The sequence below is a fragment of the Anas platyrhynchos genome, chromosome 10 (genome assembly GCF_047663525.1).
Source record: "Anas platyrhynchos isolate ZD024472 breed Pekin duck chromosome 10, IASCAAS_PekinDuck_T2T, whole genome shotgun sequence".
In the NCBI taxonomy this organism is placed as follows: Eukaryota; Metazoa; Chordata; class Aves; order Anseriformes; family Anatidae; genus Anas; species Anas platyrhynchos.
The window spans coordinates 8707204-8720774 of NC_092596.1; the positions used below are offsets into that span (position 1 = coordinate 8707204).

At 60.8% G+C, this 13571-nt stretch overlaps 1 long non-coding RNA gene across 1 annotated transcript; it reads left to right on the top strand.

Annotated features, from left to right (window-relative positions):
* The first annotated feature begins 10995 nt into the window (after nt 1-10995).
* Nucleotides 10996-13041, top strand: LOC140003333 (uncharacterized). Its single transcript, XR_011811823.1, has 2 exons — nt 10996-11560; nt 12091-13041. It is a non-coding gene; the product is annotated as an uncharacterized lncRNA (long non-coding RNA).
* Nucleotides 13042-13571: the final 530 nt, after the last annotated feature.

Here is a 13571-nt window from a genome sequence, read left to right on the forward strand (position 1 = left end):
GAGGGCTAACAGCAAAATCTCTTCTGCCCAAGGTCTCCTCTCCCTTTGCTGCTCTTCCTTAGGCAGCCCAGCTTTGGTGTTGTTTGCTGTGCAAAGTGTCTCCCTTCATCTTCGTCATCTTCAAGAACAGCTTTGAAATTCATACCCGGTCACTTGGCACCAGTGCCCCGCGTCCCCGCTAATCACGCTGTGTGCCAGTGCTGCCCCAGATCGCAGCTAGTGCTGCTTCTCACTAGGACGAGCTTTCTGGGAGCAAAGCCAAAAGAACAGCTACCATAATTCATGGTATCCCAGAGGAACTTCATTTCCATGAAAAATGGAAAGATGAGATAGAAGGTGCTGTAGAAATAAAGTACCAGGACGCCTAAGATCAAAATTAAGACTGCTTTTCAATGGCCATAATCAACCCAACAAGCAAGCAACACCCCATAAGCCAGTTAATTCCAAGCTGATTAAAAAACAAGCAGCCGAGAGCAAGGAGGTTGGAAATAAGCAGTGAAGCTCACACATCCAAAGCTGTCCCCCAGCTAAGGAGAAGAAAAGCATGATTCAGGGTCTTGCATCCCTGGGACTTAGGCCTGTCATTATCACCAGACATTTCAGTATTAACAAAGGCTTAAAAAGACAAGAGCGATTGGCAAGAACGTGTGGAAAGCTGGCGTGGTTCTGCTTGTTGCATGTATGTATGTTGTAACACTAATTGGCCAAGAAACCATGCAGTAAGCTCAGCAGCAGAGCTCGAGGCTGGTGGGAAGCAGAGAGGCGTGCGCTGATGGATGGTGCTGTGTTCTGGTGACCTTCACCGAGCTCACCGAGCCGCTCAGGGTCTTTTCTCCAGCGCAGAAAAAGAAAAGGCTTTCAGGAAATTAAAATAAGAAAAAAAAATAATCCTGGGAGTACAATTCTTTGCAAAATGAGTCATTCAAAACATATATGTAAAGCTTCAGGAGAAAACTGGTTTGTGCAGAACGTTGCTGGGGTGGGGGAAGAGAGGAGGGACATTTAAATGCTCAGCCTGAAACACAACACCTCAGACACTTTATTTCCCAGAAAACAAAAACAAATAGTAATAATAATACAGAAACCCAACCCACCAAGTTTGAGGTTCCTCCGAGCCTGCCATTAATCAGATCCACCACTGAGCGATGCTGTGCTCTGCGTTTCCATTATCTGTCTTCTTGAGCGCTTGCCAGGAGCCAGCCCGCCTGCTGTGCTGTGTGGCTGTTGAATAACCAGGGTGCAGCACACAGGGGTTTCAGAGAAATTCTCCGAAATAGCTCCAGGAACCTCGCACCCGAGCTGAGCAGGCTTCGCAGGAACTTCTGCTTGTTGTCAGGGGGAGGGCCTGCTGAGAAACGGGTGCAGGAACCCGGGAAGCTTTCCGAAATACCAGCTGGAGAGCACGCGGGTACCTGTCCAAAGTCACCGTCCCGCAGCTGACCTGCAGTGCAGGCTGTCCTTAGCTTCAGCGGAGACAGCTGGGGGCTGTGGGGTGCCCCCCACCAGCCCCTGGCCCCTCCACTCCTGGGTTTTGGGGTGGGTTGGGCAAGGAGCACGGGTAAACCTCGGGGACATCCCTTGGTCCACGCAGTCCCTGGAATGGTCTGGGAACCCCCTTTGCTGGCAGCATGGGCACAAGCCCTGCGGTTCCCCTGAGGTGGAGGAGTTTTCCTGTCAGCACCTTGTGCTCTGTGGCCATGCTGGGAGTGGTTTTGGGCTGTGGCTGTGGCGTTTTGGTGTCTGTGTGGGGTTGCGCATCCCCAGCTGGCGGTGGTCCCGCTGTTGGTGCAGAGAGGGAAGCCCAGGGCTCGGCTGGTGCCGTGCTCTGGAGCATCTAGAGGTGCAGTGAGTGGGTTTTTTATTTTTATTTTTATATTTTTATTTTGTCAGATTCCCCACCTGAGGGAGCAAGGACTGGGTTTCAGCTCCCTCTCCCCTATGAGGGGCTGCGCTTGCCGGCGCGGCAGCATGCCCCGGGCTGCTTCCGTTCTTGGAAATCCAAACTGCAGCCAGCCACAAGCGAGGCGAGGCAATATCTGGGTTGTTTGCCGCATCGTTTGCTTAACCACTGCTAACAGCTCTCGGGCAGAGGCACCCCAGCTGCCAGCCCCCTTTGCCAGAATTTGGCTGGGGCTCCGCAGGGGCGCGGATCCGCCTGGCACCGGCGTCGCGCCCTGTCCCCGGGGGCCGAGGATGTTTTGGGGTGCTCCCAGGGACCGAGGATGTTTTGGGGTGCCCCCGGCCGTGGCCGTGCCGCAGGAGGTCGCTCTGCCACTGTGGTTTGGTGCCTCTGGGCCCCGCAGGGCCACAGCTGTTCCCGCTGCGTGGAGCCAGGGTACACTGTGTTCGCCCGGAGCCCTCGGTGAAACCAAATGTTTACGCATGCCTCTGCTCCGACTAACTTCTTGGCCGGCTTTGCACGAAGCCTGCTTCTCCGCCACGGCTCCAGCTGCCTGGAGGCTTGGGGAAGGGTCTGCGTGATGCTGAATTTAGGGGGCTGCTGCCCTTCTTCCCGATGGGACCCCTCTCCGGGCAGCCCCCTCCTCGGTCCCTGTGCCTTTCGTGCCCGGAGGAGCTGCCGGCCCCTTGGAGGGGGTGCAGAGGGACCACGCTTTGCTTCCTTGCCCCGTGGGGGTTGGCACCCACCCCCACCAACCTGCCAGCCCTTTCTGGCTCCAGCCGGGCTTTGGGGCGCACCTTGGGATTTGAGAAACAGCCGAGGAATTTCCTGGGCTCCAGGGTGTCTCTGGCAGTGCGGAACGCTGCTCATGGTGCTGCTTCTCAGCAGCCTCCTGGCCAACACCTCCAGCTCCCACCGCCCTGCCTGCCACTGCCACTGCGTCCTGGGGCTGCCCGCTTGCTGCCCCCCCCATCTCAGCCTCATGTCCCCTCTGCCCCCCAGACACCATCCTCCTCCTCTGCCCCAGGGGACCGTGCCAGCTCTGCACACCTGAAGTTAAAAAGTGCTGGTGCTCAGCTGCACCCACGGAGCAGCCCTCATCCAGATGTGCCGTTGTGGTGTCCATGCTCCTCCTGGTGCCCCCAACCCCTCAGAAGGGTTTCCTCGGTGAGAAGGGAGCCACACATCTTGGGTAAGGGGGCACCAACACACCGAGGTCCTTCACAGCCCTGCCAGATGAAACCAGACCCACGGAGAGGTGTTGGGAGGCATACGGAGCCCTCTGGACACCGAAGTGGCTTGGGGATGGATGGATTTTGGGGCTGGTGCCTGCTCTGTGGGCCCCAGAGCCGAAGAGAGTGGCACCACCTCGTGCTTGTGGACGTGCTGGAAGAGTCACACGAGATGGAGCGAACCCCAGGGCGCAGACATCGCTGACAGCCATCCGGTGCCCATGGCCATCATGTTGACGACACCGTGCCGGACTGCCAGGCGTGTCTCGCCTCCCATGCAGGCTGCAGGACTCTTTCCCAAGTGCTCTGGCTTTCGGCAGAGCCGGTTGCCCAAGCGGCCCACGCGGCCCTGCCAAGCTGTGTGCCACGGCCCTTGCGCAACGGTGTTGATAAACACTGCGGGGCATGCCAAGTCCTGCGAGACAACAGCTGATGTGCTGGGGCTGAGGGAGTGCCCGGCACAGCAAGAGGAATTTTCCACTCTTCTCCAGAAAGTGCATCTCACCCCGCTGGGGATTGTCCCCAGCAAGGTGCAGACCTGTTTACTGGTGTCCCAGCTGCCCCTGTCTGGCCCTATAAGCCCTGCCATGCAGCCCCACGCACGGGGCAAGGCAAGGGGTGGCTGCATTGCCTTGGGCACGGTGGCACCCCCAGAGGGCTGGGTTGGGATGCCACCGTGCCCAAGGTGACCCAAGCATCCGCTTGGGGCCCTGGCTCTGCCTTCTCCTTCTGCTGTGTCTTCTGGCACGTTGGAAACCTCTCAAAGAGCAGCGGGTTTGCGGGATGAAAAGGGTGTGCTGCATCACGTGCTGGCTGATACATGGCAATTAGCGTGCTAAAACCCAATTTAATTTGACCGGCTCACGTCCTGGAGCTGCAGGTCACATCGTCTGCCGTGCAGCCCGAACGTGCTCGTAACAGCCAGGCTCTGCTGCAGGCAGGCTGGGCTCATCAAGGAGGAGCGCACGGGATGTTTGGGAAGCCTGCTGGCCCCTGCAGATAGCCAGGGGCAAGCGGGGCACCCACAGCTGCTGGGCAGCAAGGAAATGGGATTATCTGGGGCAACATTTGTAAGTCGGCAGCTGCTGAGCCCTGGCATGAGGGGCTCAGCAGTGTGGGGAAAGCAGCTGGCACCAGGACGCACACAGGGATGGCTGGGGTGCCCCATGCTCCCGATGACAGCCAGCCCCGGAGTAGCATGGGGTTCTCCTCCCCATGGATCCTGGCCGTTCCCTTGGGAAGGCATTTCAGAGCTCTGTGTCCAGCCGCTGGGTTTGCTGGTGGGCTCCATCAGCACGTGGCTTGCTGCAGATGTGGTGCAGGGAGTTACAACCTTCCAGCCTCCCTCCCTTCCTCCCTTTCTCCCTCCCTCTCTTCCATCTGCTCTCCCTCTTGCTCTCTCTCTCTTTCTTTTTCACTTCTTTCTGTTTCCTTTTCTGTTTCTCTTTCTGTTTCTGTTTCTCCTTTTCCTCTCTTTCTTCCTCTCCTCTGCTGCTTCCTGGGCTTGCCCCTGCCTGGCAGAGGGACATTGCCACCCTGGCGTCCCTGCACCCTCCCCTTCCATCAGGTGCTGTGGATGGACATCCTTGCATCGTCCCCTGCTTGCAGGCGGTGGGACCGCTCTGGAGATGCCCTGGCAGCATCAGGCGTGGGCACAACAGGCAGGGAGCAGGCACATTTTGGTGGCACTGGTGGCGTGCCACACACGGTGGCAGGGGGATGGCATGGACAGCCAGACCTGGCATGTGGCAGGGGTGTCTGCCAAGGCTGGAGAAGCGAGAGGAGCCGCTGGAGGCAGGAGGATGGAGGAGAAAAAAAGACTGATGGTCCCCCAAAGGCAGGTTTTCCCACTGGATCAGCAAGTGCTGATTCACAGGTTTCTCCCAGCGGTGACACCGGTGACACCGTGCTGACCGCTGGCACCACCCGGGGCAGGCAGCGCGGTCCTCGCAGGTTGCCCACCGGGGAGAGACAGAGCTCGGGCAAAAAGCAGCAGGAGAAGCAGCAGGCGTGCAGGGGACAGGGTGTACTCAGCCGAGCGATGATAAGGACAATCAATAATAAAAACAGGCAGCCGGGACGCGAGCCCGGCCTCGAGCCAGCGACCTTCAGGAGCTGGGTTACTGGAGCAAGCACAGGCATTTTTGGCAGCGGGGCCGGGCGGCGGAGGGGGAGCGCTGCTGCTGGAAGCGCCTGGGGGAGCGTGCGGCAGGCGTGCAGCCCTTCACACCCCGAGCAGAGGCTGCCGCAGGGGACACCTCGTGCGCACGCCGTGCACCTCGAGAGCCGGGGACCTGGTGGCAGCAGCGGCAGCGGCGCGGGCAGGGCGCCCTGCACATGCGCACGCGCGGGCGGCCGAGCCCCCGCAGCCACCCCGCGCTCTTACATAAGGGTTTGCATTTACAAACCGCTGCGCAAACATGACCCGCTCGCTGGGAACACCGCCTGTCTCAGCAAGATCCTGATAAAGCAAAAAAAAAAAAAAAAAAAAAAAAAAGCAAAAGAAAAACAGCTCCTGGTCGGGGCTGTTTGGGTCTCGTGACCCCGGGAAGGGAAAAGGTTCGTGCTTGTGCAAGCCAAGTCCTTGCAGAGCTCCAGGGACAGGGCTCCAGCTCGGCAGAACAGCCTGGAAGGTTCGAGCTGGCCGAGATCCGAGGTGGGCGTCTGTCCTGCAGCAGCTTCTGGCTCTTCCTGAGCTTCTCAAGGCTTTCTGTGTGGCTCAGGGTCTGGCCTCCCTGCCCCGTTACGGAGCTCTGACTCAAGCCCATTGGGATGAGGTGGCTTTTTTAGGGGTCGCAGCCACAGTACCCCTGGGCTGCTTCTCTCTCCTCCTCCCCACAGTGCACTTCCTCATGATGAGGGTGCAGATGCGCTCTTGCAGCATGCGCAGGGGCTGGTGCTGCTGGCATGCTTGGGAGGACGTGGCCATCGTGGCACCCTCAGGAAAAGGCTGCCCCTCCTGCGCCCCAGCTCCTTGGCACGCAGCTGATGCTACAGGTGCCTGCTTCCCCCACCTGATCTGGGAAGCCTTCCCCATACATCCCTCCTCTTCCTCTGGGCACACGAAGCAAGCTACCTGCTCTTTGAAAGCACCCGCAGCAAGGAGGCCCAAAATAGCCTAGAAATAGTGGAGGCAAAAATATATATAATATATATTGCTCGGCCAACAGCAGAACCAGTTGCCACCCGGCAGAAAAGAAGAGAGGAACTGAGAGTTATAAATAACGTTGCTTGCAGGGAGCCAGCCCCGGCCACCGAGTTCCCAGCTGCCTGCTCATGTGGCTGGCTGCACTCGTGAGAACCGTGGTCCCGTGCTGTGCCGGAGCCGCGCGTCCCGCTGCGCACCCATCCGGGGCAGCGCGGTGACGAGGACACCCACCCCGGCGTCCCAGTGCTCCCATTGACAGAGGGCGGCCCCCGTGGCACGTCCTGACCCCCTGCTGCCGTGCAAAGGTGGATTCCTGGGCCACCAGCAGCCTGCTGGAGGTGGCTGGGAGCTTCGCCGTGCCCTCCCTGCTGCAGAGAGCGGCGAGTCCGGGCTGTGCCGCAGTTGGCAGCCTCTCCTCTGCCTGACCTCAAATGCACCTGTGGGCCCGGAGCACAGGACGAGGCTCCCGGCGAGCGCAGCTGCAGCAGCCATGCCTTATCTCGCCCGGCGTGCCATTGCCTCGCTCCTCCCTGCGAGGAGCAAAGTGGTGAATAAACAGCTTGGGCTGTGCTCCTTGTCCCCTGCGCAAGGACGGCCGCGGCCTTTGGACTGCACGGCTGGGAGCAAGAGGGGACTTGAGGCTGAAGAACCTCCCCGGGGAGATCTCCCTGCTTTTAAATCCTGCGGGCTGGGTGTTCACCCCTGGTTTTTGCCAATTCCACGTTGGGTCCACTCCTCTCATCTCCCTGCCTGGGGCTCCCGAGGTGGAAGCCAGGAGCGAGCAGAGAGCATCACCAGCGGCTGGGCCAGCAGCGGGGATGGAGCAGCCAGGACACTCCTGGCACGGGAGGGTGCAAAAGCAGAGCTGGAGCCTGAGCTTGAGCTTCCTCTTCGGCAGCTCAAAAACAAGCCTGCCCCGACACCACAGGAAAGCGCACGAGCCTGTAGCTTTCCTCCTGCCTCTGATCTTGCCTCTTCCCCAGCACGCTCGGTGGCGAGCCGTTGAGGTTGCGCAGCTCCCCAGGATGCCCTGGCCTCGGTGACAGCAAGCCCCTGCCTTCCTGCGCTTGCTGGGAGCTTTAAAGCCCTGCTGGGAAGAGTTTTCACCCCTCCCTCCATCGCTCAAGCAAGCTGTGGGGCTTCCTTGCTCAGCCCCCATGGGGACAGCGTGTTGCTGGACCATGGTGGTCCGTGCCCTGAGCACCGAGAGCAGGTCTTGTGCCAGCCCTGGAGCTGGAGGGTGCTTCCCCACGTCGGTGGGCACCGGGTGGAGAGGGCACGGAGCCTGCACAAGCTTGCCTTGGGGCTGGGAGCATGGCCAGAAGGGGCAAGAGCCCCTCACCGCGGTGCCAAAAAAGTGCAGTGCCCGGGCAGCGAGGGGCTGGGCATGGAGCAAGGGCAGGTTCTGCAGGAGGGGACCGGGGGACACGGAGAGGCTCTGCACCGTGTGGCTCCCTGAGCGGGCACAGCTGGGCTGCGGCTTCAGCATCTCATCGCTGAGGCGCTGTGGTTTGAAGAAACCGGCACGCAGAAGTCAGAAAGAACAAACTGTTCAGCCGCCAGCCCTTCCAGCTTCTGCTTTCGAAGTTATCTAACAGCCCAAACAAACACAGAAAGCGCTGGCTTGGTCACAGCTGGCTTGTGGTGTGGCGCAGGCACAGCCCGTTCCGTTCCTGTCCCCATCCCCGTCCCCATCCCCGTCCCCGTCCCCATCCCCGTTCCCATTCCCATCCCCGTTCCCGTTCCCATTCCCATTCCTGCAGCCAAGCAGGCTGTGCAGCACTGTGCTCTGCTTGGTCCTGCTCAAAACAAGCTGGGATGGCCGAGCTGATCCTACATTTGGGGATGGAGGGTGGAGGGACCTGCATGGAGATGCTGTGGGCAGCCTGCAGCACCTGCGGCGGTGGTGGGACATGGTGGGACATGGTGGGACATGGTGGGACATGGTGGGACCCCAGCATGCCCGGTACAGCCTGGAGACATCCCGGTGCACGGTGCCACGAGGAGCCCTACGAGAAAGGGGAAACGGGGCTCGGAAGCACTGGGCTGCGCCGCGGCGTCACAAGTGCCGGGTTCACACGCGGGGGTGCGGGTGGGAGGGGGAAGTGGGAAAGGGGTGGGGAGCCCGGTTACGCAGCCCTGCAGCCTTCCTTCCTGCGGCCGCGGGACAGGGTATATAAACAGCCGAGCTATAATTATCTGGGGAGCAGCCAGCCCGAGCTCCTGGGCATGGCCCCAGCCCGCTGCCGCCGCAACAGCAGTAACGGGGCCGCGGGGAGCCCGGAGGGGACACGCGGAAGATGTCCCCCAAAGGTGGGGAGCACCAAACGTCCCGTGTCCCCTCACAAGCCGGGATGGGAGTGATTCCTCTCCAGACCTTGAGGGCAAGAGCACGAGGCCCCTCGGGCAGCCAGAGCGAAAGCAGGAGGTGACTTCTGGCTGGCCACAGAGGGGCCAGTGTGGGGGACACAGTGGGGGACAGGGTGCCCCGATGCCCCAAACAACCCAACCCGTGGCTTCGTGCCACCGGCTGCGCCCACCCCAGCTCCTCCCGGACTTTCTTGCAGGATGCTCTCCCCATCGCACTGAAGGGGCCCAGAGTTTTGGGTGTTTCAAAGGACAAAGTGGTTCCCTGAGGCACGCGGTTGTGCCGGGTCAGGTCACTCCAGGACTCCTGCAGCTCGTAGGAAATAGCGAGCTGGGAAGGAGGAACTGGGAGATGGTACAAAGACACCTGGCTGCTGCAAAAGGCTCAGCCGGGGGTTGGCTGTAGGATGTGGAAAGCGCTCGGGGTCAGCCTGTGCTTCAAATTTCCAGCTCCTCCAGCCTCCCCGGGCTCAGCTGAGCGCAGCGTTCGCTTTCACTTCCCTGCCTGGCCCCCGAGACAGGCGAGCGCTGGGAATTTTCCACAAAAAAGGAAACAAAACCAAAAGAGGCGCAGAAGAAAACAATGTTCGGATTTGGAACTAAGGAAAGCATCCATCATTTCCGACCCTAAACCCAAGGACAGGGGAGGGGACAGGGAATGGAAACAGCCACCTGAATAAGCCAAAGGGGTGGTTGGGCCGGGAGGTCGGTCTGGTCACCCCATGAGGCCCACGGGCCGGTCTGCTGACCCCAGAGGGATGTTTTGGGGTATTTTAGGGCATTCTGGAGCAAGCAGCCAGGCCAGAGCTGTTGAAGATTTGGGCACAGGGTCGGCAGCGGTGGGTGTAGGAGGTGTCGGGCTGCGTCTCCAGCATGGTGCTGGCCATGGGGATGTGAGCTGGGTCTGGCACGGGCACACCTTGGGGTAGGAGGTGATGCTTCGTGCTGGAGCTTCGAGTGGGCTCTGGCCACCCTGACGTTGGATTTTTCCAAGCCCTGCAGTTTCCTGGCCTCAAGAGCTGGCTTTTTTTTTTTTTTATCTGGCAGGGGTTTCAGCCCCAGCAGGCGCGCAGGGAAGCAGCCAGCGCCCCAAGCCCCATCTCACCTGCCCTGCTCCTCCTCCCCTGCCGGGCAGGGCAAACCCAGGATTAGCTGTTCCCCAGCACATCCCAGGTATTTACTCCGTGGGACTCCCGCCCCAGAGGGCTGCTGATGAAAGACGTGGTGGAAGTTGCCAGCGGAGCAAGTTCCCTGCGTGCTTGCATCAGACTTTCCCCGGCTGAGCAGCGCGGCCAGCACCCTGCTGCAAAGCTCCCGGCTGTCTCCCGCGTCCCCCATGTCCTAAAAGGAGAGGGTGAAGCTCTCCCGATGCGGTGTCGTAAAAGCTGACTCACCACGGGGACGGGGGATAAAATCACTTTGCCTTCGGAGCGCGCCATGCCCACGGGGTGCCTTTCTCCAGCGGTTTTGGTGGCGAGCTTCCCCTGTCGACGAGCCCTGCAGCTTGGAGAGGCTGCTCTGAGCTGCGAGGCTGGTCCCGAGCCAGGACCGTGCCTGGAGGGGTGTTTGCTGTTACCCAGAGCTGCTGGAGGGGTGATGACCCCAGGCACAAGGCGCTCGCCCTGTCCTCCATCCCACGGAGAGGACACGCTCCCCAGGGCAGATGATGGGACAGAGCGGGGGACCCATAGGTTCCTCGGTGGAGGGGATCCCAGCAGGTCTTTTGGGGTCGGCGTGCCATTGCCTCGGCCTTTCTTAAGGTCTCCAGCTTGGCGAGAGAGGCATCCTCAGTGAGGCAGCATCTCCTCGAGAGCCTTCTCCTGCCAGTGCAGCAGGACCTGCCCCAAGCAAAACCCTCGGCCCCAGCCCACCCGGGTGTGGGTCCCATCCCCGCGCCCTTCTCGCGCTCGTGGGCTACTTTCTCCCAGCACAGACGGATCTGGGCTGGCTGACGGGCTCTGTTTTCTTCTTTGTGCCCATAAAGCCAAGCTTCTTCCTTATCCCTCCCCTTTCTAATTGTTTCCGTGCGGCTGCAATTTCACCATGTCCCGGAGCAGGGTTGGGTTCCCCGCTTACATAAAATCCAAAACAAGGGGGTTGCAACAACAGCGCTGGCTGCTGGCAGGAGAGCACGTCCACCCTGCAGTGCCCTCGGGGCATGGAGCTGGCTTCTGTAGTTCCCTCGGAGTCCTCCTTGAGGGATGAAACCCTTTGGGGGTGCCACAGGGCCCTTTGGGAGCGTCTCACTAGCGGAGACCTCGCAGATGCCAACGCGGTTTCCAGTTTTCTTCAGGGAAAGTCAGGCAACGCCTTCCCGTGGTGTGAGGGCGAGCCTCTGGAGGTTTTTTTTCTCCATCATCCCAGCTCTCAGCGGGTGCCAGCCACCCCAGCACCCCGCAGCCTCACCCCCGAGGGTGCCGCAGCAGCTGCAGACCCCATCGCGGAGGGGGAGCCGAGGTGGTGTGGCCGTGGGGGCCGTGGAGACGCTGCTGGGTGGTGGCTGTCGCACAAAGGCCTTTCTGTCTGCGGCACCCCGGCTGTCCCCCGTCCCAGTTTTCGTCCCAGTTTTCTCATTCCTGGGCCGGTGAAGGGGCTCTTTGTGCGCCGCCGGCGGTGGCTGGCTCCCGACACGGGGTCTCACGCTGGATTTTTCGCGCTGGAGGCAGCCAGGGCACGGAGGAGCTGCTCACGTGCCTGCGTCCTGCTGCCAGGGCTGGCACCGCTCGGCGGGGAGGGACACCCGTGTCCCCAGCCCGTGACGGGGCCGTGGTGCTCGGGGACACGTCCCATGGCACGGTCATGCTCTGGGCAGCCTGGGTGCCTTGGCTGGGCGCAGGGGACACCGCGGCCGTGGGATGCTGACCGAGGATGCTCCCTGCCCCACCACGGTGCCCTCACACCTGCGTCTGCACGGTAGGTGGGAGCCCCCGGCCACCGCCCCCAAAATCTCTCCCCCCCATCCCCGAAGGTCTCACCCTCATCTCAGGCGACAAACCAGCCACCTTCCTCGCACCCCCCTCTCCCTCCCTGCATCCCAGCTGTTCTTCCTCTTGTTTTCCGCCAGCTGCTATCCCGCAGCTAAATATAACCAGGAATTTACAGCCCTCGACCTTGAACTCAGCCCAGCGCAGCTCTCCCCGCTTCGTGCTGTGTCAGCAGAGCCAGGGCTCAGCCCGGGCTTTCCTTGCCTCGGCTGCGAGAGCACCGGGATGCTGCGAGCCGGGCACGTAGAGGGGCTGAGATGCACCGTGCGTAATCCCGAGGACGTCATGGTTTTGTTTGTTTTTTTTTTTTGGCTTTTTGTCCTTTTAAGTCACGTATTTTCTAGCGACGCTTCCTTTGCGGACGTTCGTAGCGTATATTTAGAAAAGTTTCCAAGTTTTGTTGTTTTGTTTTGTTTTTTTCTTTTATTTTTTTTTTCCCCACCCCGCTTGGGAACGCAGGAAACTCGCAGTTTCTGCGTCGCTGCCTCGAAAAGGAAAACCGGGGCGGCCATGTGGTCCTGAAGCCTTGAAGAAAGCCCTGAAGGCGCGGGTCCGTGCTGGCTGAGATCGTTCTCCGGAGGATTTGCGCTGCCCGTGGGGCTGGGGGCACTTCGCAGCCCTGCAGAAGGGCATCGATGGCCAGCAGGGTGACAGCGGGGTCCCCACATCCTCCCCTCCAGGCGTTAGAGTCACGGGATGGTTTGGGTTGGAAGGGACCTCGAAGGTCCCCCAGTGCCACCTCCAGCCAGGCTGTTTCTCCAGGGATCCTCCCTGCTCCTTGTTTTTACCATCCTTGTTTTTTTTTTGTTTTGTTTTTAAAGCAGGGAAGGCTCAGCTCAATGGGAGCGGAGCGGGAATGATTCAGTGCCCGCATTAAGCAGATTTACGAGGTTATTTCCCCAACGAAGGCGGCGTGTGTCACGCCGGCCTGGCCCAGGCTGTATGGCGGCGCTGCCAAACCTCAGCCCTTCCACTGAAACGGCTTCAAAGGGCAATAAAACAAGGATAAACACCGCCGCCCCGGCTCCGGGGCCACGGGGTTGTTTCTCCTCTCGCCCGTGTTTCCACCTCCCCTCCGTGACCTCGGTGGGATCGGTGGGCCACCTCCCCAGCCCTCAGCCTGGCTCCGCGGAACAAGCCCATGTTTGGGCTTAAACCAGCAGAAAAAGGGTCCGGGGATGTTCCTGCCCGCACTTTGTTTTCAAGCTCCGGAGGAGGTTGCAACCTTCCAAGAAATGCGTCCCTGGGAGCCTGCCCAGTGGGTGAGAGGACAGCCCCGGAACATCACAGCGAGGAGGGAAGATGGAAAACAAGCGAGGAACAGGGGAAAAAAAAAAAAAAAGGGAAAAAACAATATATATGTATAAACACGGTGGGCAGCAGCGCCAGCACTTCGTGCTCTGGTCTTGATTTGTTGTTGTTGTTTTTAATCTCTGATTTGGGAACTGGCTGCTATTTATAGCCCTCCCCTTTCCCCGCAGCGCCGCTGATCCCTTCCAGATGCTGGAGCCTGCCCCGCGCTGGGGGGCCGTGGGGCAGGGCTGGGCGGTGGGGCTGGGGGTGCCGGGGGGGCGGTCACTGCAGGGGGAGCAGCGCCGGCACCTGCTTGCGTGGGGGATGCTGCCTGGCCCACGTCCATCCGTCCATCCGTCCGTCCGTCCGTCTGTCTGGGGGAGAGGAAGGGCTGGCAGTGACGGTGACGCCTGCAGGAAGTCTGCTGGTGCCCAACCCGCTCACCCCCCTGCCCTGGTGCAGGGGGGGCTGTCCCCACATCCCACCCCGAGGGAGCAGGGTCCCCTGGGCCGGTCCCCTGGGCATGCTGCTGGCACCTTGGGGTGGCTCACGGCCGCAGGGCTGGGGCTCTGGCTTCATTTTGCGCCCCCAAATCACCCCGGGGATGGAGAGGCGCTGGGCTGGGGCTGGCACCGCAGCTCCTGCTC